We start from the raw sequence: 18,130 nt of genomic DNA, 5'->3' as shown, positions 1-18,130 counted from the left end.
ACCTTAATATAAATTTGTCAAATCATTAACTTCCCAATGAAAGAAATCAGCCTAATCTCTAATACGAGTAGATCAAAAGAAATTAAACATTAAGATGCACTATTTAATTGCATCAACTAATTGCTTCAAAACAACTAGAATGTGAATTTCCGGTTGCAGTGTAAATCGTCAAAGAAATATCTGAGCAGATCGATATCGTTGAGGGTTTACTCCCACTGTATAAGGTTATATAGGGGGAAAACGTGTTTTTAAGCTTCTCTTTCTTAGGGATTAGAGACTGGTGGAACAGCAGTAAGAGGACAGCCTATTCAATAATCGCCAAGTAGTCTCCCTCACGTCGCACCTACCTTTTCCTGAACGGCTTAATTAAGAATCAAGGGAGCGAAGAAATTTCTTCCTAAAGGTGCGGAGTTGCAGCTTATCATTAGAAGTCTGGCTCTTTAAGCATTAAAAAAAATCGTTCTTTAAGTTTATTTTAGAGCGGGACTCCAAGCAAACGGATTTCCTTTTCTCCAAGATCACGTACGTAAGTAACTATAATTTAGCTTTCCTTCACAGTGATTAAAAATGTTTAGGTGTGAGAAAGTGTGACAATTTAAACCGAATTGAATTCAATTGTCACTCTTTCATCACCAGGTTAATAAAATTTGTTTTCTCTACGACTGAAATGACTGGTTACAATTGGTGAACTGCAACATTTAGTGGCTCTTAATAGAAAATTTTTTAAAATATATAAATGTTTGAATGGAGCAGGGTTCTCAGAAAAAAATAGAATTCGAAAAGGAATTTTATATAAATGACTCTCAATAAGTGCCGAGTCTAAGACTTGAATTGATCCCATAATTTATCCAGCTTTTCCTTAACTGAATAAATATTTCAGCATATGTACGTACGACACATATGCAAGCAAATGCCACTTTACTTTTAAGAATTCACGCACATTGTGAGTAGATAAATTCAGATCATATTTGTTTATAAAGACAACCATGGAATAATCTTACTTAGAAAATCATGTTATTATCTTACACTATCTCATGCAAAATTATGGAATTAAATCATATTTCAAGAATAAGTACTGAAATATTGGCGAAAAGATTAATATTTTATTCTCTAAAATTTACCGATATGAATCGAATTTAATCTACAATGTAACGTATTTTTCATTAAGACAAAAATGTTAAATTGATCTTTTATTTTTTATTGTTAATACCTTCGTCGACACTTTTGAGAAGGACCTTAAAAACACGCCACTATAATAATATATCGACGCGCTATTTACAGAGGTGTTAAAATTGCATTCAAATGAATTCTTTATAGTACTCTACTTAATTTGGCTATAACATCTCGAGTTTTCTAAAACTTCATGGAACAACAATTTTGGCCTTAACTAAATTTGCCAGTTTGGCATCATCATTCTTACTTGAGCAAAGACGAAACACCTTCGCATTTATTACTTATTATTCATTGAATGGGAGTTGGTTTGTTCCCCTTGAAAAGGCAACTAATTTCCGATCAATGACGATAATTACTTGGTTTATTAATTTTCTTTTTCAAAGTTTGAATTTCTATTTTTCATGATTTAAATTCAAGTACATATAATTTTTTTCAGAATTTAATTTCATACTTCTGGGTTACTTCATTTAGATACATTCTATTAAATTTATATTAGGAGATAATATAATCAATATTTCTTTAGTAAATAAATTATTATTATCTTACTTTGCAACTATTGAGCAAGTATTAGAATTTTGTTTTCGATTTCAATGAATTTTAGTTCATTCAATATTTGATATATATATATATATATATATATATATATATATCATATATATTTAAATGTAAATATGAATGTTTTGTCTGACCTTATCCGTGCGCATCAAATAAACCTTCACACAGGGACAAAGCCGTACGCTGTAGGATTATATAAAAAAAAGCATCTTTTTTTCTAATATAAAATTATCCAACCAATCACCTTGTGTTTGGCGTAGATTTTAGGGAAGGCTCAATTGAATAACTTTCTTTTCCAATTAATCAATATTGCTTACTTGGAAATTTTAGTACCATGTATTTGACAACGCTTTTGAATTATGGACTAGGAATATTTCTCTTCGGTCAGCGCAGAAACTTATCCTCCAAACAACTGCTTGTTTACATTTGAAATTTTGAAAGAAGATTAAATTTCAAAGTAGCAGACTCTATTTTTCATTTCAAATAATAACTTTTTCCTTAAGTTCCCGGCGCTGGCTGTATTTTGACCTGACATTCTATCACACACACACACACACACACACACACACATATATATATATATATATTCATGTAATTATTTTAAAGAAGTTTAAAAAAAAACAATTAGAAAATGAAATACAACCTAGAAAAAAATTGCGCAATGTATTTTGAAAATAATAAATCAAAATCTCAAAAATCAGAACGAAAAAGAAAGTGCTGCATTAAATATTTGAAAGCTAAATCTATTTCCTCCGTGCAACAAATTAAACTTTTAAAACGCAAATTAAAGAAAAATTCCAAATTGAAAACAGAAATTTCATTTCAAAAGAGCAAAACTTACAAAAAACGGAAAATTAGTACAGATTAAAACGGATATATATTATAGTTCGGATAATTATTTCCCGTTAAAAGGAAATGTTCATGTATTGAGACTTTGAATTCTGGAGTTTCCTACACGTTTTCCATTAAGGAACAAAGACTGACATTGAAGAGTTTTAGTTATTTCCGTTTTGAGTTATAGAAAATTCTTTCTCGTATCCCGGCTCTCATCTCTTTCTATTTATTCACTTTAACTTGGTTCAAAATTTCGAACATCCCCTCTGGCAGCTTTGAATTCTTGCACTTCAAGAAACAGCCAAAATGAAACAGTGAAGTCAGACGCCTCTGGAAAGAAACAAGGAGTGGAGGGACTTAAAATCAATATTTCCATCCGACCCTCGCCTCTCAATGGTATGATCCCCATACACTCTCCGGATCCACTTGCTCCCGAATCTCCGCCATTGCGCAGTTAGATCAGGTGGTGGTAACTTGGCCATGGCCCTCCAGTTCTCATGACCTTTGTTTCCTGAACCTGCAGAAGGTATGTAGAAAGTTTTTTTTTTTTTCCTAAATTCTCAAAATAGTATGTTGCCTTTTGTTTTGAACGTCATAGAAAGAAACTGTTAATTTTTACTATGCCGGGAAAAATTTTGAATGACTCAAAATTTTTTTCCAATGTCGTAGAGATAGCTCATGCTGTTATTGTGTTTGGGCTTGAAGTCCCCATATAATAACTTTTTACATTTGTTCTATTGACACTGCATTAAGATGAGTGAATTTCTAAATTAAATTTTGGAAGAGGTTCGCATAGTTGCATGTTGTTTTTTTCCGAAATATGTTTTGATATACATTTTCTTTCAGCAAGTAAAATATGTCTTGGCTACTATCACTTGAGTTTAGTTACTGTCATAAGACCCAGATACAAAAATTTTGATTCTTGTTAAGTCCCAATAACAATAAAGTCCCAGTAACAATTAGTAACAATAGTCCCAGTAACAATTAATATTGTTACGGAAATGTCAAACAACCTTTTATTTATCTTTAATTTATATACTACTATTTGTCACATGAGTGGAGCGAGACATGATATGAAAACTGTTATTAAACTGAATAATTCGCCTTTTAAGGCAAAGTTTTTATGGTGTGCATTAAATTAAATAAAGGAGTCTTATTTAATAGGAGAAAGCTTTTTATTCCATATTTACATTTAAAGCTATGCCATTAGAGGCGGTGAAATCCGCCGTGTCAAATAACTGCACCTGAAAATTTTATTTCATTTGTATGAACAGAAAAATCAGGAAACTTTAGTCACAGTTTTCACTTGTATTTTGCTCCAAAAAACCCTAGAATATAGTTTTGATGATCTGGATTTGAAATGTGATTCTGATAGTCCTTCCTATCATCTAAAAATTAATATTATACATTTGAGCTTAAAGTAACAGATGGAAGATAATTAATAGTGACCTTTAACTGCAATAAAAATTACTATCTTAAATAAATTTCGTTTTTATTCAAATTATGTGAATTCTAGGTAATCGGTTTACTTTACGCAATACAAAGTAACAAAGTAAAGACACAGTAGATAAAATACTAACATAAATAATCAATATTACTTCGATACATCGGTTTACTTTACGCAATACAAAGTAACAAAGTAAAGACACAGTAGATAAAATACTAACATAAATAATCAATATTACTTCGATACATATGCATAATTAGTTAATTATATATATTACATATTTTCTAATATTTTATGATTTGAACTTTAATATTTATCGCTAAATATTTTTCAGTTCAAAGTGTAGATATCGTATGTTGCTTCAAACGATGCTAACAGGACCAATGGTTTCAGATATACAGAGTGCAAACTCGAAATCGCACCATTTTAGGCCAAGGTTCCGTTCATGAACAAAAGGCTTGCATTTCTCAAATTTCATTAAAAAATAAAGAAACATTATTTAACCAGAACATAAAGATAAGTAAACCATATACCATGCTGAAAAAATTTCAACGAAAAATAACAAACTGGCGGCTAAAATTTACTTCATGTCATTAAATAAATGTCACTTATATTTTTATTTTGGAACTTTCTCATGATTAGTTATTGTTCAATTTTTGTGAATGTTATGCTTTTAAAATTGTAACTAAATTAAGTGATATCGGAACTTTCCTTAAGATGAATTAATTTCTATTTTTTGCATTTTGTATTTTATTTCAATAATAGTCATGTTTTTGTTCAGTAACAATTTTGATATTTTGTAATTTGTAATTCAGCTGCATTAAATTATAAATAGGTTTTACTTTTATTTAAATAGTTTTTAGTTAAATTTTTATAAAATAAGGAAAAGGTATTATATTTTGCTTAATTAGTAGCAGTTCTCTTCTTCAGGCATATTTATAAACAAATGTGAGTCCAACTACGTCATAAATAAATACAAAGTGAATCTAAAAAAGGAAGCAAAACGTTACGGAGTAATAGAACGCAGCTATACGAGTAATAGTCATCATAGATTGCATGGTCGGAACGCAAGCGTTGAAAAGTTAAAGTCAGTTTTCCACTGTCACATTTAAAGATTTAACACAAGAATGAGAGGAGATACTTTAGAAAACATTTTATTAACAGGAATGTAATTGATGTGCATGCTCAAAGAAATTTCTAAAAAGACCTTCCGGCAGCTATAATGCAGGATTCAAACCTGAAGGATAGGGATTGACGCACGTTTGCGAAGACACCAGGCATTTACTAGGTATCGCCGGAAATAACTGCGATCCTGGCGACTAGATCCATTTTAGTTTCAAAGGGGCAGTCGTAGAATAGGCTTTTCATATGACCTAACAGGAAAAATTTTAAACACGAAAGATCCGGTGATCTTGGTGCCCAAGCTATGGTACCATCCCAACCAATCCATGACCCTGGGAACTTTGCATCTAAAGCTATGCAATGCTTTCTTGGGAACCACAGCAGTCTGAGTGTCAAGGGCAATTGTCTTAATAGTCTGCATTCATGTAACCCATGTAACCCAGTGGCACACTAGTTTGGGACAATTCCGAGGCACCAACTGGGATTTCAACTGCCATACCCGAAAATATTCTGTACACCACAGTCGTAGAAAAAATAGTCATATGTCCTCATGGGCACACTCAATGGAAGGTTACAAAATCAAATATTTCTCCAGCTTCCAACGTCCTTTTGCTTTAATGATTGCCACAATACATAAAATTACGAGACTGCATCATCAAATATCATGCCAGGTCTCATGCAATTATATATTCAAGTAGAACAAGAAGCACACGTACCAGTCACACAGTTCAGTACCACAGCAACAAGAAACTTTTCCAGGACGTCTACGAGCGTACAGCGCCGCAAACCCATATTCATCCTACAATAGAAGATCAAGGAATACACGTAAAACGAAGGAGTCAGATGTGAGTTTTTTCATCTGAACCAGGTTATGCGATCAGATAGGAAAGGACATTTGAACTCTCACAACAATGCTTTCCAAGCGAATCCGATATTAATAATCAAACCACTCAAAAATATTGCAGCAGAAAACATACATCATCCACGCATATACACCGACAGTATGTCCACATTGTACGCCATTGTCAACAGTACGCATACATCACCAGTTATAACCAAAATGTAGCATGACCTATGAAGACTGCAGCGACACCACCTTAGTCTTTAGTGGACAAAAGCGTATGTAGGCGATACTGACAACGAAATCGCCGACAGACTGGCAAAGGAGGCTGCCAATAACAACCCCGAAATTCAAGACATTCTACTACCCAATTCATATCTCAAGCATCAACTCAAGACCAAACCCTACATCCTATGTAAAGAAGAATGCAACACCATACAGTAAGGAAAATGCACTCATTATCATATACCAAAAGTAACTATACACCACAACATCTTCATTCTACAATTAAGACGTTTCATCAATGGACACGAACCCTTCCAGGCAATTTTACAGATTAGAGATTTCAAATAATGATCGTAGCGTATGTGACTAGCAAGGTACTTCGGAAAACTACTTAACGAACTTCCAAATAGCAGAAGTGCTACGTATAAAGTTTCCAAACAACAATCTGCGAGCTATCAGTAAGATTCAATTAAGGAACTTCACTTAATACAGAAAATCAACAAGATAATGGATGTGATTTCCCAGCATGAAAAGGACTGCTACGTAATAAAAGGACTCATGGCACAACAATTTACTATGGCATTTATTTTATAGCATAACAATACTTCCAAAAAGGCTATTATGTTGATGGACATTTTACATATATCAAGATCTCTGTAACACAAATGACATATGAACTGATGTGACTTGACTCATGGACGTATGAAATGATGTTTCATGTCTTGAATATGAACTTTTCTACATTTGTCTATTGACTAATTTAGCACTTTGCTCAAAATTAAAAATCGGATTTGTTAATTCACTCATACATCTATGTAATAACTGTATATACGTAATGATCATAACATATTGTGTTTCATTGGGTTTTTATTGCCTATTTAAGCAAACTACACCCTGTTGTATGCTACTATATTCTTTTGTGTATTATTATGTATATAATCTAACTACCATCTGATTGCAGACAACCGTAACATTGTAGTAAGCACTTAAACTACAATGTTATGGTTGTCTGCAATCAGATGCACAATGGAAATGCAATTGCAGATGTACAGTGTCCTTTGCTAGCCTACAGAGGATGTTTGCCTCCCTATCGGACGCTCTCCTCTTCGATAGTGATGGGCGCAGGAGCAAAGCCGACCAATCTATGGTAAACAGACGGCACCCCCGTCCTTCATCAACAATTATTTGCTAATAGTAACGGCACTCACAGAATGCTATAGAAAAGCGATCACTTCTCGCTTAATGCCCATAACCGTAGCAAAGGAAGTAGTTTGCGCATGTCGGACAACAATTCGATCTACCCTCATTGTAATCTGTGGGAGTATCCTAGAGCCTGCATAACTTCAAATGCCGCCAACAACAATCATACAATCATATCTGCGCAATTAGTGTGGCATGCAATATGCCATGAACGCATGAATAAGATCGCGAAGGAGGCAAAATGAGAAATATAAGAATTTAATTTGCCGTCCAGACGGGAAAGTAGTTAGTAACGCTGACTGCCGTCGAGACTTGTCATTTCGTTAGCTTATTAGTATTAATCACTTATTTTAAATATTTATGCATTTTGCAGCTCTTTTAACAGTTAAAATTTAAGTTCAGTACAGTTTTACGCAGTTCATTATGCAAAAGCGTAACAAATTTTCATGAATGAATAATTCCAATTCGCAAAACTATTATTGTTACCAAAGCGGAATTATGTAAAATCTGCATTACTCGCTTCTAAGAACATACGGTTTTATAACCTTTATATCAATGTATGCTATTAGTAGCTCTTACGGAAAGCCAAATGAAACTGAGCTGTTTATATGAGAAACTTTATAAGTTCCATATTTTAATCAAGTGTGTTCGTGAGTAAACACATATTGCATACTGGCGTGAATGATAGCCGTAATAAATAATTAACATACAATAATTAAAGCGAAATTTAAAATTTTTTATTAAGAAGGAAATGATTAGCATCAAGAAAAATGCCAGAGATGCACGAACTTTGTAGAAGCGTTAGAAAATCAAGGGAACGTTTTTGCTATCCACAAACTTCTGCAAATATAGAATGGAATCAGAACCATTTTTTAACTTGGTTATTTGGAATTCTTTTAATATGATTTTATAGAGCAACGGTGAGGATTAGGAAAATATATTTTGAATTAAAGATGAGGTAACATGAGATACGGGCATTCATACTGTTCTTCTCGTTTAACATAAATATGAAAACAGACTGGAGTTCCAGTTACCTGAAATAAGATATCGAAAGTTCTAGTTAGTGGGTAACTTATTAGTTTTTATATGATTCCAGTTTTTTGCTTTGAGTTAAATAATATGAAGCTATTATATTTTACAATGTATATTTTTAAAAAGCTGTTAACTTAATCTAGATGAATCTGTACACAGCAGGGCAGTACCGATTTTGGGCTAGTCAGGCACTTGCCAGCAATGAGGCGCAGATACTGCGTAAATAAGGATATGAAATGTAAAGACAAAAATATTTAGAAGAAGCAATTATGATATTTGCTTCAGATATTAAAATCTGAAGATATGGCTCTGATGCCGGCAGGTGGACTTTATATAAAGTATTCATTTTATTTTATTAAAATCAGAAATGGTTTCAGAAGTGGACTCAGAAAGAAAAATAGGTTATACGACTTGTTTAACCTAAAAATTATTTTTTACTTACTTTTAGCACTGTAAATATAAAAACATGTTTATGTCTGTCAGTTTAGTATCTACACGCTTAAGACTGTCAATTTCACTTATTTATTTTAGTTCTAATAGAATTATGAAAATAAAAGTAATATATCTATATCTATCTATCTATCTATCTATCTATCTATCTATCTATATATGTAGATATATACAGGCTGATTTTAAATTGTTTTTACAAATTAAGAGGGTTGATAGTACTCATCCAGCTGAGCAATAACTACCATAGAATATAGGGTTGCATTCCATTCTGAGAGGCATAAAAGAGAAATATTAGAATTCCAACCTGAATTTTCAATAGTGTTGGGAAAGCGAATGAACGAGACCAAAAGTTGTCTAATCAGGTTAGTAAAAAACTCACAAAGAGTGCACAAAACGGATAAAACCGAAAATTTGGCGTTCGAGTGTTCATTCGAGCTCAGACTTTGATGGCAAACACTGAAATGCACATCTTTGGTTCGCAAGGTCTCAACCTCGCAAACGATTGCAACAAGTTAATTATTTAATCAAAGGCTGAATATTATCAACTAACCCCTTCGCCATCTTCTATCCTGTCCTCCTGGACATACTGTGCTGCGCTCATTCTACTTGAAGACACTGCTAAGTAATAAAGTGCTACGTAATAAAATGACTCATGGTATTCCACCTTGAACACTGTACATCACTATCTCATGGTGAAATTGACAGTCTTAAGCGTGTAGATACTAAACTGACAGACATAAACATGTTTTTATATTTATAGTGCTAAAAGAAAGTAAAAAATAATTCTTAGGTTAAACAAGTCGTATACTCTATTTTTCTTTCTGGTATTCTACCTAAGGACTACCTTCTACGAAGTTTGACAGCCCAAACACAGCATGCACACAGAACTTTTCATGCTAATCTCGGCATACAGCGGAAGTTGATAATATTCAGCCCTTGATTAGGTAATTAACTTGCTGCAATCGTTTGTGAGGTTGAGACTTTGCGAACCAAAGATATGCATTTTAGTGTTTGCTATCAAAGTCTGAGCTCGAATTAACACCTGAACGCAAAGTTTTCGGTTTTATTCGTTTTGTGCACTTTCTGTAAGTTTTTCACTAAAATGATTGCTCAACTTTTGATCTTGTTCATTCGCTCTCCCAACACTGTTGTAAGTTCAGGTTGGAATTCTAATATTCTTCTTTTCTGCCCTATGTATGTAGAGTGGAATGCAACCCGATGTTCTATGGTAATTATTGCTCATCTGGATGAGTACTATCACACCCCTTAATTTGAAAAACAATTTAGAATCACCCTGTATATATTATAATTTAAATTTAAATTCAAAACATACTTATCTTGCAATAAACAGCTGATAATAATTAAATAAATTATTTCGCATAAGCAATAAATCATTGCGAAAAAATTAGAAAACGAGTGCTGCTTTGAAATTTTGTAAACAAAAATTGCAAAAATTAAAAATCAAGAACAATAAAAGAATAATTTACATTTCATGGTGCATCTTCTTTAGCAGAGGTCGTTGTATCGAGAGAAGTAAATGGATCAGTCTCTTTCTGAGATGGTAAAGACAGAAATTTATTAAATATAAAACTTCAGTTTGTGTCTAGCAAGATATACTAACAATATTTCTATTTTTCAGATTATTTATCTCAATGGCTGGTATCGAAAGTGATTGATTTGATGGTCCTTGTTGCTGTAGAAACCCTTTAAAACATCTGCAGAATATGAGAAATGAGAGGGAATTAAAGAAAAATTCCACAGTTTAATTTGTAAGTGTTTTACCTCATTTTTACTAAATACTTTATATGCTTCCACGTGTTTTCACCCTTTATAGCTAATTTTACCGCTTGAAAATCGAAAAGACGAGATCCAATGCTATTTAGATCCAATGCGGGGTATATTTGATCTAAGTAGAGGCTTAAACAGTGAACTAATACGGTTCAAAAGCGCACATGAATTTGTAGAGGCATTAGGTATTTTTGGAAAAATCGGAGAGATGAAAAATTAACAGCGCCTTCGCCGGGAATCGAACCACGGACATCTGGAATACCGGCCCAGCATGCAGAACCACTACACCACAAAGGCACGCTAGGAAGGTAGGAGAAATACCTTATATACTCCCCCTTGTAAAGGACGACTCGGATTTTTAGAGAACCCAATCGCCAAATCCTGGGTGTGGAGAATCCTCATCCAACACCCTTTTAGTTCGAGCGCCACTGTAGAGACATTAGGCATTTTTGGAAACGCCGGAGAGATGAAAAATTAACAACGCCTTCGCCGGAAATCGAACCATGGACCTCTGGAATACCGGCCCAGTGTGCAGAACCACTACACCACGAAGACACGCTAGGAAGGTGGGAGAAATACCTTATAAATTAAACATATTGTAAATGTTGCTTCAGTGGGACTTCTTTCTTATTATTCATCCATTGGACTACCAGCAAAATTTCTTTGTAAGCAGCTTAATTTAAATCTGGAGATTCATATTACCGATAAAGGCCTTCAACGGGGAAATTTAAAAGCATCTAAACAAGTAGAAAATCGCAGAGTGTATCTTCAATATACATGCTATCTTGTTATAATGTGGACCGCGTGGAGACAAGTTTCAAAAAGTTCCGTGTGCTAGCCGGAGTACCGGTTCTAGCAAAACACCTTTCGGCTATAAATCTTCCAGTGGTAGGATGAGGAGAACCCTGTTTCTTGTAAAAGTTTCATTTAGCCTTACGCGTCGTCAAATATGATATGATATACCCATTCATTCGGACCATTAGGTACTTTATTTTATTTTTGAGCAGGAGACGTGAAGTGTGTAGTGCTCTTGCAGAGATTCTAACTCTGGACCTTCTGACTGCTAATTGGATGTGCTTTTCGATTACACCACGAAGGCACTCTGAAAGAAGGAAAGAAAATCTTGCAAATCTCAAATTTTGACGTCTAAAATTCAGTCTTCTGAATGCAAGAGATTTTGTCACGTAATCATGGGATAAAGTGAGATCAAATACTATCCATAATTGATTTTAAAAACTTGAAGTATTTTATAAGCTGAAATCAAATGTGTTCTACCACTATCACAGGAAGCTATGCTAAAGATACAATTATAAGGTAGAATGAGATTTTACGGATCTACATTTCTGTCCATGCTTATTTATCGACTTTAAGAGTTCAATACAATGAGAGGGAGGATTACATATCGAATATAAAGAGAAATTACAATAAACAGAATATAATTTTTCTGGACTAGGAAGTACGAAAGAATACCTAATGAAGTAAAAGATGAAACATTTAACCATTGTTCAAAAGTTCAGAAAGAAATCTGAAAGCAGAAATCTTTGAAACAAACAGTTTCTACGTGAGAACTCTTTCCTAAACAGTAATTTCATTCCATAAGGTAAATGTTTAAAAATTTTGTCTTCATTCTGTGCATGTTAAATATCACTTACCTTTCATTTATTCTGTTACATTGCAGTGAGTACATAATCTTTTGAGTTCGATTGCACACGTGTATGCATATTTTTGAGTCTCGGGACGTTACAATGAATCTTGATGCTACTAACCTTTTCTTTGATCTTAGGGGATATCTGGTTTCGACTGTATATAGAAACTGATATATTTTCAACTCATTACAAGTATTTTTTACAATATTTTTGAGGAACTAAGAGCTGCATGCTTCTATCATATTAGAATGATAATTAAAGATCTCAAGTTTGCGGATTTCTATGTCTTAGAAAATACTGAACTTAAGAATTGGCAGGTTTTTCACTTGATGAGAGAAAAAGATACTTACTCTTTTACTTTGGAGTTTCTTTGATAAATAAGCTACTAATTTTATATTCAAATGATCATCTCTCGCCTCTTTTTCTTGTCAATTTCTTTACATTAGTAAACGCAGGATGTACGCATTCCAACTGCTTAAAACGGTTGCAGAAGCTTCCATGGAAAGCTGAATAACTAAGCACATTATTTTCAGAATTCGATAGAAAATTATCATTTCAGTTATTAACCAAAAAGCTTCTTAGGTTATTGCAGCGTTAGTGTGTTTAACAAGGGTCTCCCAGCCAGGGTTTAAGTGGTTGCTATACCTCTGAATTGTCTAGAACAGCGTTTCTACTCTGTGGTAGTCGAAGCCTGCCCTTGTGGTCCGATTAGATTTTCAAACAAAAACAAAAAATGAAATTAAAATTTAACTGCGTATTCCACACTATAACTGAAAATCGCAGAGCTTGAAAATTACATATGGGTAATCGTCTATCCCTTTTTCTACTAAGACTGGTATCTTATGAAATTTGTTACCGGTTACTCTACTTACGGACTTCCATTCAAATCTTAGCAACGCAATAGGAATTTAAAGTGCTGTGATGCACTCGCTGTCCTTTCGTTGCATAACTCGCGCCACAGATGTTAACTAAGAGGAGACTGTCCCAGTTCATCAGAATGCACCGAAGTAACGAATCTTCCTTTCATGCGTTTACAAAATTCTTAATACATTTGCAGAAGCATTAAAATCTCACGTACTCTGCGCAAAAAACAGGAACTGGACCGATTAACGAAATTCAACTTGCGTTTTTCATGTCTCGCAAGCGCAACTTCGGATTAGATTTATATACAAGATTTATACATAACATTGTTCTAATATAGGTATTTTGACACAATCGAACTTTTTTTTAAATGACATGCCAATTCTTTTCCATATTTTGATTCTACGACTCTCCATATTTTGATTATGCCAAACTGGCAAGGTTTGTAAAAATCGCACGAGTTGTTTTTAAAAAATTAGCTCTCAAAATTGTAGCTCCTTAGTGTTAATTGAATTTGGTATATATTTATTAATATCTCTTTTTCTTTTTAATCTTATTTGATTCTTCCTTTCACATTTCAAAATTCAGGTTCATTTCGAATAAAATTCGCCTATCTTTTGTAATTTATTTTAAAAATTTGTATTTTTAAATAATTTTTATAAATTTTTCGAAAAACATTTTGAATTATCATCTGTAAAATTTTTACCATCATCTTAAAGTAGATGTATTGCTATGCGTACCTGCGAAAAATTAGAGTTTTTTATTCCAAATTTCCTAAGATATACTTGATATACGTACTTTTAAAGTAGTTAAAGTAAATATGCAGATATTTCTCTTTCAAACTGAGTTACCGTGTTTATTTTAGAAAGTTGTGAAACTGCTCTTAGAATGCAAGCAAAACAATTTTTAAAGCTAGAATATTTATCTAATACTTCTCCCTAATGAGTCACAGCTATACGAACTGTTCCTTTTTTTTTTTTTTTTTTTTTTTTTTTTTTTTTTTTTTTTTTAACTTTTCTTGGGTTGTATCTTTACTTTTGAAATGATTCTCGTTTACTTTTATTTCAAATCAAACTGGGTAACAAATAACTGGCTGAGATCCTCTTTTTCTTTAGATTATAAAACCAGCTCTTTTGCTTTATAAAGAGAGCACTTCACTACGCCTAGCAATGCTACTGGAAAATCTGTCCACAACTGAAAATTAGTAGAGGACATATGCTAGTGTGTTAGCTTCAAAGTCTTGTAATATACTGCCGGAAAAAAAATGTAACATACTTTTAAAGTAAGGCAAAAATCAGATTAAAATCTAAATGAGTAAGGATTTGACTGTTGAACTTAACGTAAATAATGAAGCTAGTTTTCAGTATCAAGCACACGCAGAACCTGAAAGCAAGAGAAAAATCTGCTTATCAATTTTTATATTACAGCAGTTGAGTGCATTCGTAAAATCATATATAATTTGCAAATCATTTAAATTTTCCTTCTAATTGCAATTTAAATATTACGATTTAGCTGTATATTCTAACAGTGATATAAACTGTTATTTGAACATGTGAGCACATAGACAGACCTGTGTCTCATAACATTTCTATATATAGTGCAGATATTTATCCTTAATTAAATGGCCAGCTCCTAACGTTTTTCACCATAAAGTAGAAAACGATGTTTTCCTAAGACATTTAAATTGATCAACCAGTATCTAGCCTCGATGCTGCCATTTGAGATATGAAAAAGGCATTTTCACCACATGCATTCTAATGAAATAAAGTGTGGAAAAGCTAGGAAGGCCTTGAAACCTTCAAATTTAGATTATTTCGCCTTCATCCACTCATTTGCATTCAATTCCAAATTGCTATTACTTTCAATAGACACTGAAAACTACATCATGCCTATTGATATGCGATTTTATTTTTAAAAGAAAATTTCATACTTAATAAAATTCGTATTTCAAGGTTTTATTTACTTACTTTACTCTGAATAAAAGTGCCATTATTTTCCTTGATCTTTTTCCTTACCTATCACAAGCTGCACATGCAGATATATTTTGTTTAATAGAAATATCAATAATAAGATAATTGTTTCCCAGAAAACAAAAATAGGCTTTTTCTAAAAAATATACCAGATACCTGTCATTTGCCATGTTTTGCATTATGCTCACATAAATCATGAGTAATTAGTTAAAAGGTTGTAGAATCATTAAGGTTTTTTTAATGCGGGAGATGTGAAAAATGTGCAATGCCTTTGCCGGGACTCGAACCTGTAACTCTCTAAAACTTCCTGAGTGTGCTAACCGTTACACCACGAAGGCATGCAGCAAGAAGGCAGAAAATGTCTTATATACCCCCCTTTTAAAGGGCAACTAGAGATTAAGAAACCTAGTCGCCAAATTCTGATGGTGAAGAATCATCATCCACCACCTTTTAGTTCGGGAGCCACTGTAGAGTCATTAGGATTTTTTTTAATGTGGGAGACGTGAAAAATGTGCAGTGCTCTAACCGGTTCTCGAACCAGGACCTCTCGATTACGCGCCGAGTGAGTTACACCACGAAGGCATGCAGCAAGGAAGGAGAAAATGCCAACTTTTACGCGTACCTTCGTGGTGTAACTAGATAGCACGTCCGACTGGCAATCGGGAGGTCTGGTTATCGAAACTCGACGATCTACACTTTTCATGCTTCTGCATCCATACAGACTAATGAATCTATATAGTGATTGAATACAATTTATTCGTCAGTTATATATAATTTATAGATAATTTATTTATTAGTAAGTTAGACATCAAACATTCAAAGCCTGATTTTATTTAAAGTCTATGAATATTTAAAAAATATTATGCTATCTCTAAAAATATATTTTTCAATGGAGATCTTTTGGAAAAAAACTTCTTTAATTAGTAGTTAATGCAGATATGATTATTATTATTTATTACCTGTTCCGCTGTTAGGAACTACATGGCAAGGGAGGGATACCACGTGAAGGACCTTTTAAAGAAAACTGTAGTATCCACCTTAAACATAGAGAAACCTCGAAAACGTCCATACAACCACCGAGACTCGAACCGCGGACCGAAATACCAGTGTTTTTCGTCTTTTCCTGATCGATCGCTGGTAGGCGTTAGCTCAAATATTATGGAAATGTTAAAGAAATTCTACCAGTAGAAGATGAATATCAATTATTTACGAAGTTAGATTTGGTAGTTGCAGGGTGGTTTAAAGAATCAGGGCCCAGTTTTGTGAGTTAAATACATTTGCAAAGTGTGCTTCTAGTTAAAAGGTATCCTAATGTTTAAGTTTTATATTTAATGTGTTTTGATATCCTTTCATTGACATGAAATAGGGAATTGCTTCTACTGTTAGGATCTTGTTATTTTTATTAATAATTTATAATGCTAGTTAGTTAGTTAGTTTTAAGCATTGACAGCCAGCCCACCTAACAGGCGAAGCCATACATACATTATGAAACTATATATGCATTATGAAAATAATTGAATATGAAAATAATCGCATATATGCATTATGGAAATAATTTTTAAGGTATTTTCTTCTTCTTTCAGACATGCTTTCGTACTGTAATGGTTAGCACACTCGGCGCGTATTCGAGAGGTCCAGGTTCGAGTTCCGGAGACGGGATTGCACGTTTTGCATGTCTTCAGATTCAAAAATACTTAATGACTCTACAGTGGCGCCCGAACTAAAAAAAGGTGGTGGATGATGATTCCTCACCACCAGAATTTGATGACTGGGTCTCCTAATCCCTAGTCGTCCTTTAATATTTTCTCCCTCTTTCAAGCACGCCTTCGTGGCGTAATAGTTAGCACGCTCGGCGCGTATTCGAAAGGTCCAGGTTCAAGACCCGACGAGGGCACTGCATATTTTTCATGTCTTCAGCTTCAAAAATACCTATTGACTTTACTAATTTAATTGTTAGTTTAAACTTATCTTTTGCCTTTTCCGCCAAGCTGGGAACTCTTGGAAGAGAAGTGTGGGTTAGAACGGTAAAACAACCAGCTGTACAAATTTTTCAGTTCTCTAAGTCATTAGTATAAGAGGGAGTCAGATTAGAATAAAGTGAAAGCTTTTATTGCCGTCACCTTTCTCAGATGACCAGAACTGAGAACACAAATAGGCACTGTATTCATAACTATAATGTTATTCTCTAACTACTTAAGCATACCAACATCATCAAATATGTATCAAGGGGACAACTGAAATTTCTAATTTTGCCAAATAAAATATTTCGTGTGCTAAACAGGTTAAGGAATTAGATTTTTAATTCTTATTAAAACAGTAAATCTATTCTATCAATAATAGTAGTTAATCATTGCAGAATCACTATTTTGTCCTCTCTCCGCGAATTGTAATTTATCATATAGGCTTGATTTGGAGGTTACGATATAAATCTTTTTTAATGGTTCTTTACCTTTCTAAACGATTTAAATGATATAAAGAAAAATTCATTTCTGTTTTAATATAGTCGATTGCGTATATTTATAGGCTGAGAAGTTCATCGCATATATGCATACTGAAAAATGATTGGCAAAAATTTATTTTTGAAATGTCTGAAAAATTTCCAAGTAGCACATGACGTAGCAAAGACGTTACTACTACCACTTTGCAACCTCTCGGACCAGCTTGCAACGTCTTTGCTACATCATGTGCTACTTGGGTTCCGTTTCACTGCAGAAAATAAGATAAAGAAGATAAACAAACAGCCGTTGTTTTACTTAGCAATAAGTACACTTGAAGCTGCTAAGCAAAATATAATAAAACATTTTACGTTTTCTTAATTTTAACCATCAGATCTGATTTTAAAATATTATTTACCTACAAATATCCTGTATTTTAAAATATTAAAAATCAAACTATCAGTTTAATTTTTACCTACGTTTTGTTTCATTGATATGTTATTTATTAGTTAACTTTATATTAAGTTCGTAGTTTTGTTCTTACATTCATA

At 33.3% G+C, this 18,130-nt stretch overlaps 1 protein-coding gene across 3 annotated transcripts in view; it reads left to right on the top strand.

Moving 5' to 3' along the window:
* The first annotated feature begins 337 nt into the window (after positions 1-337).
* The window catches only part of LOC118200787 (uncharacterized), a 77,686-nt gene continuing 59,893 nt past the window's right edge, over positions 338-18,130 (top strand). For 2 of the 3 annotated variants that reach the window (XM_035372748.2, XM_035372747.2), the window contains exons 1-2: positions 2,975-3,088; positions 10,519-10,648. The gene's annotated coding sequence lies outside the window, so the exon portion shown is untranslated. Of the gene's footprint in view, positions 527-2,974; positions 3,089-10,518; positions 10,649-18,130 lie in introns of those variants that run through there. The other variant, XM_085808450.1, reaches the window with a different exon arrangement.

The sequence above is a fragment of the Stegodyphus dumicola genome, chromosome X1, assembly GCF_044657685.1.
Source record: "Stegodyphus dumicola isolate Sdum_Otavi_A_Nest chromosome X1, ASM4465768v1".
NCBI lineage: Eukaryota > Metazoa > Arthropoda > Arachnida > Araneae > Eresidae > Stegodyphus > Stegodyphus dumicola.
The sequence above is the reverse complement of the archived record's forward strand: the minus strand, read 5'-3'. Positions and strand labels throughout refer to the sequence as shown.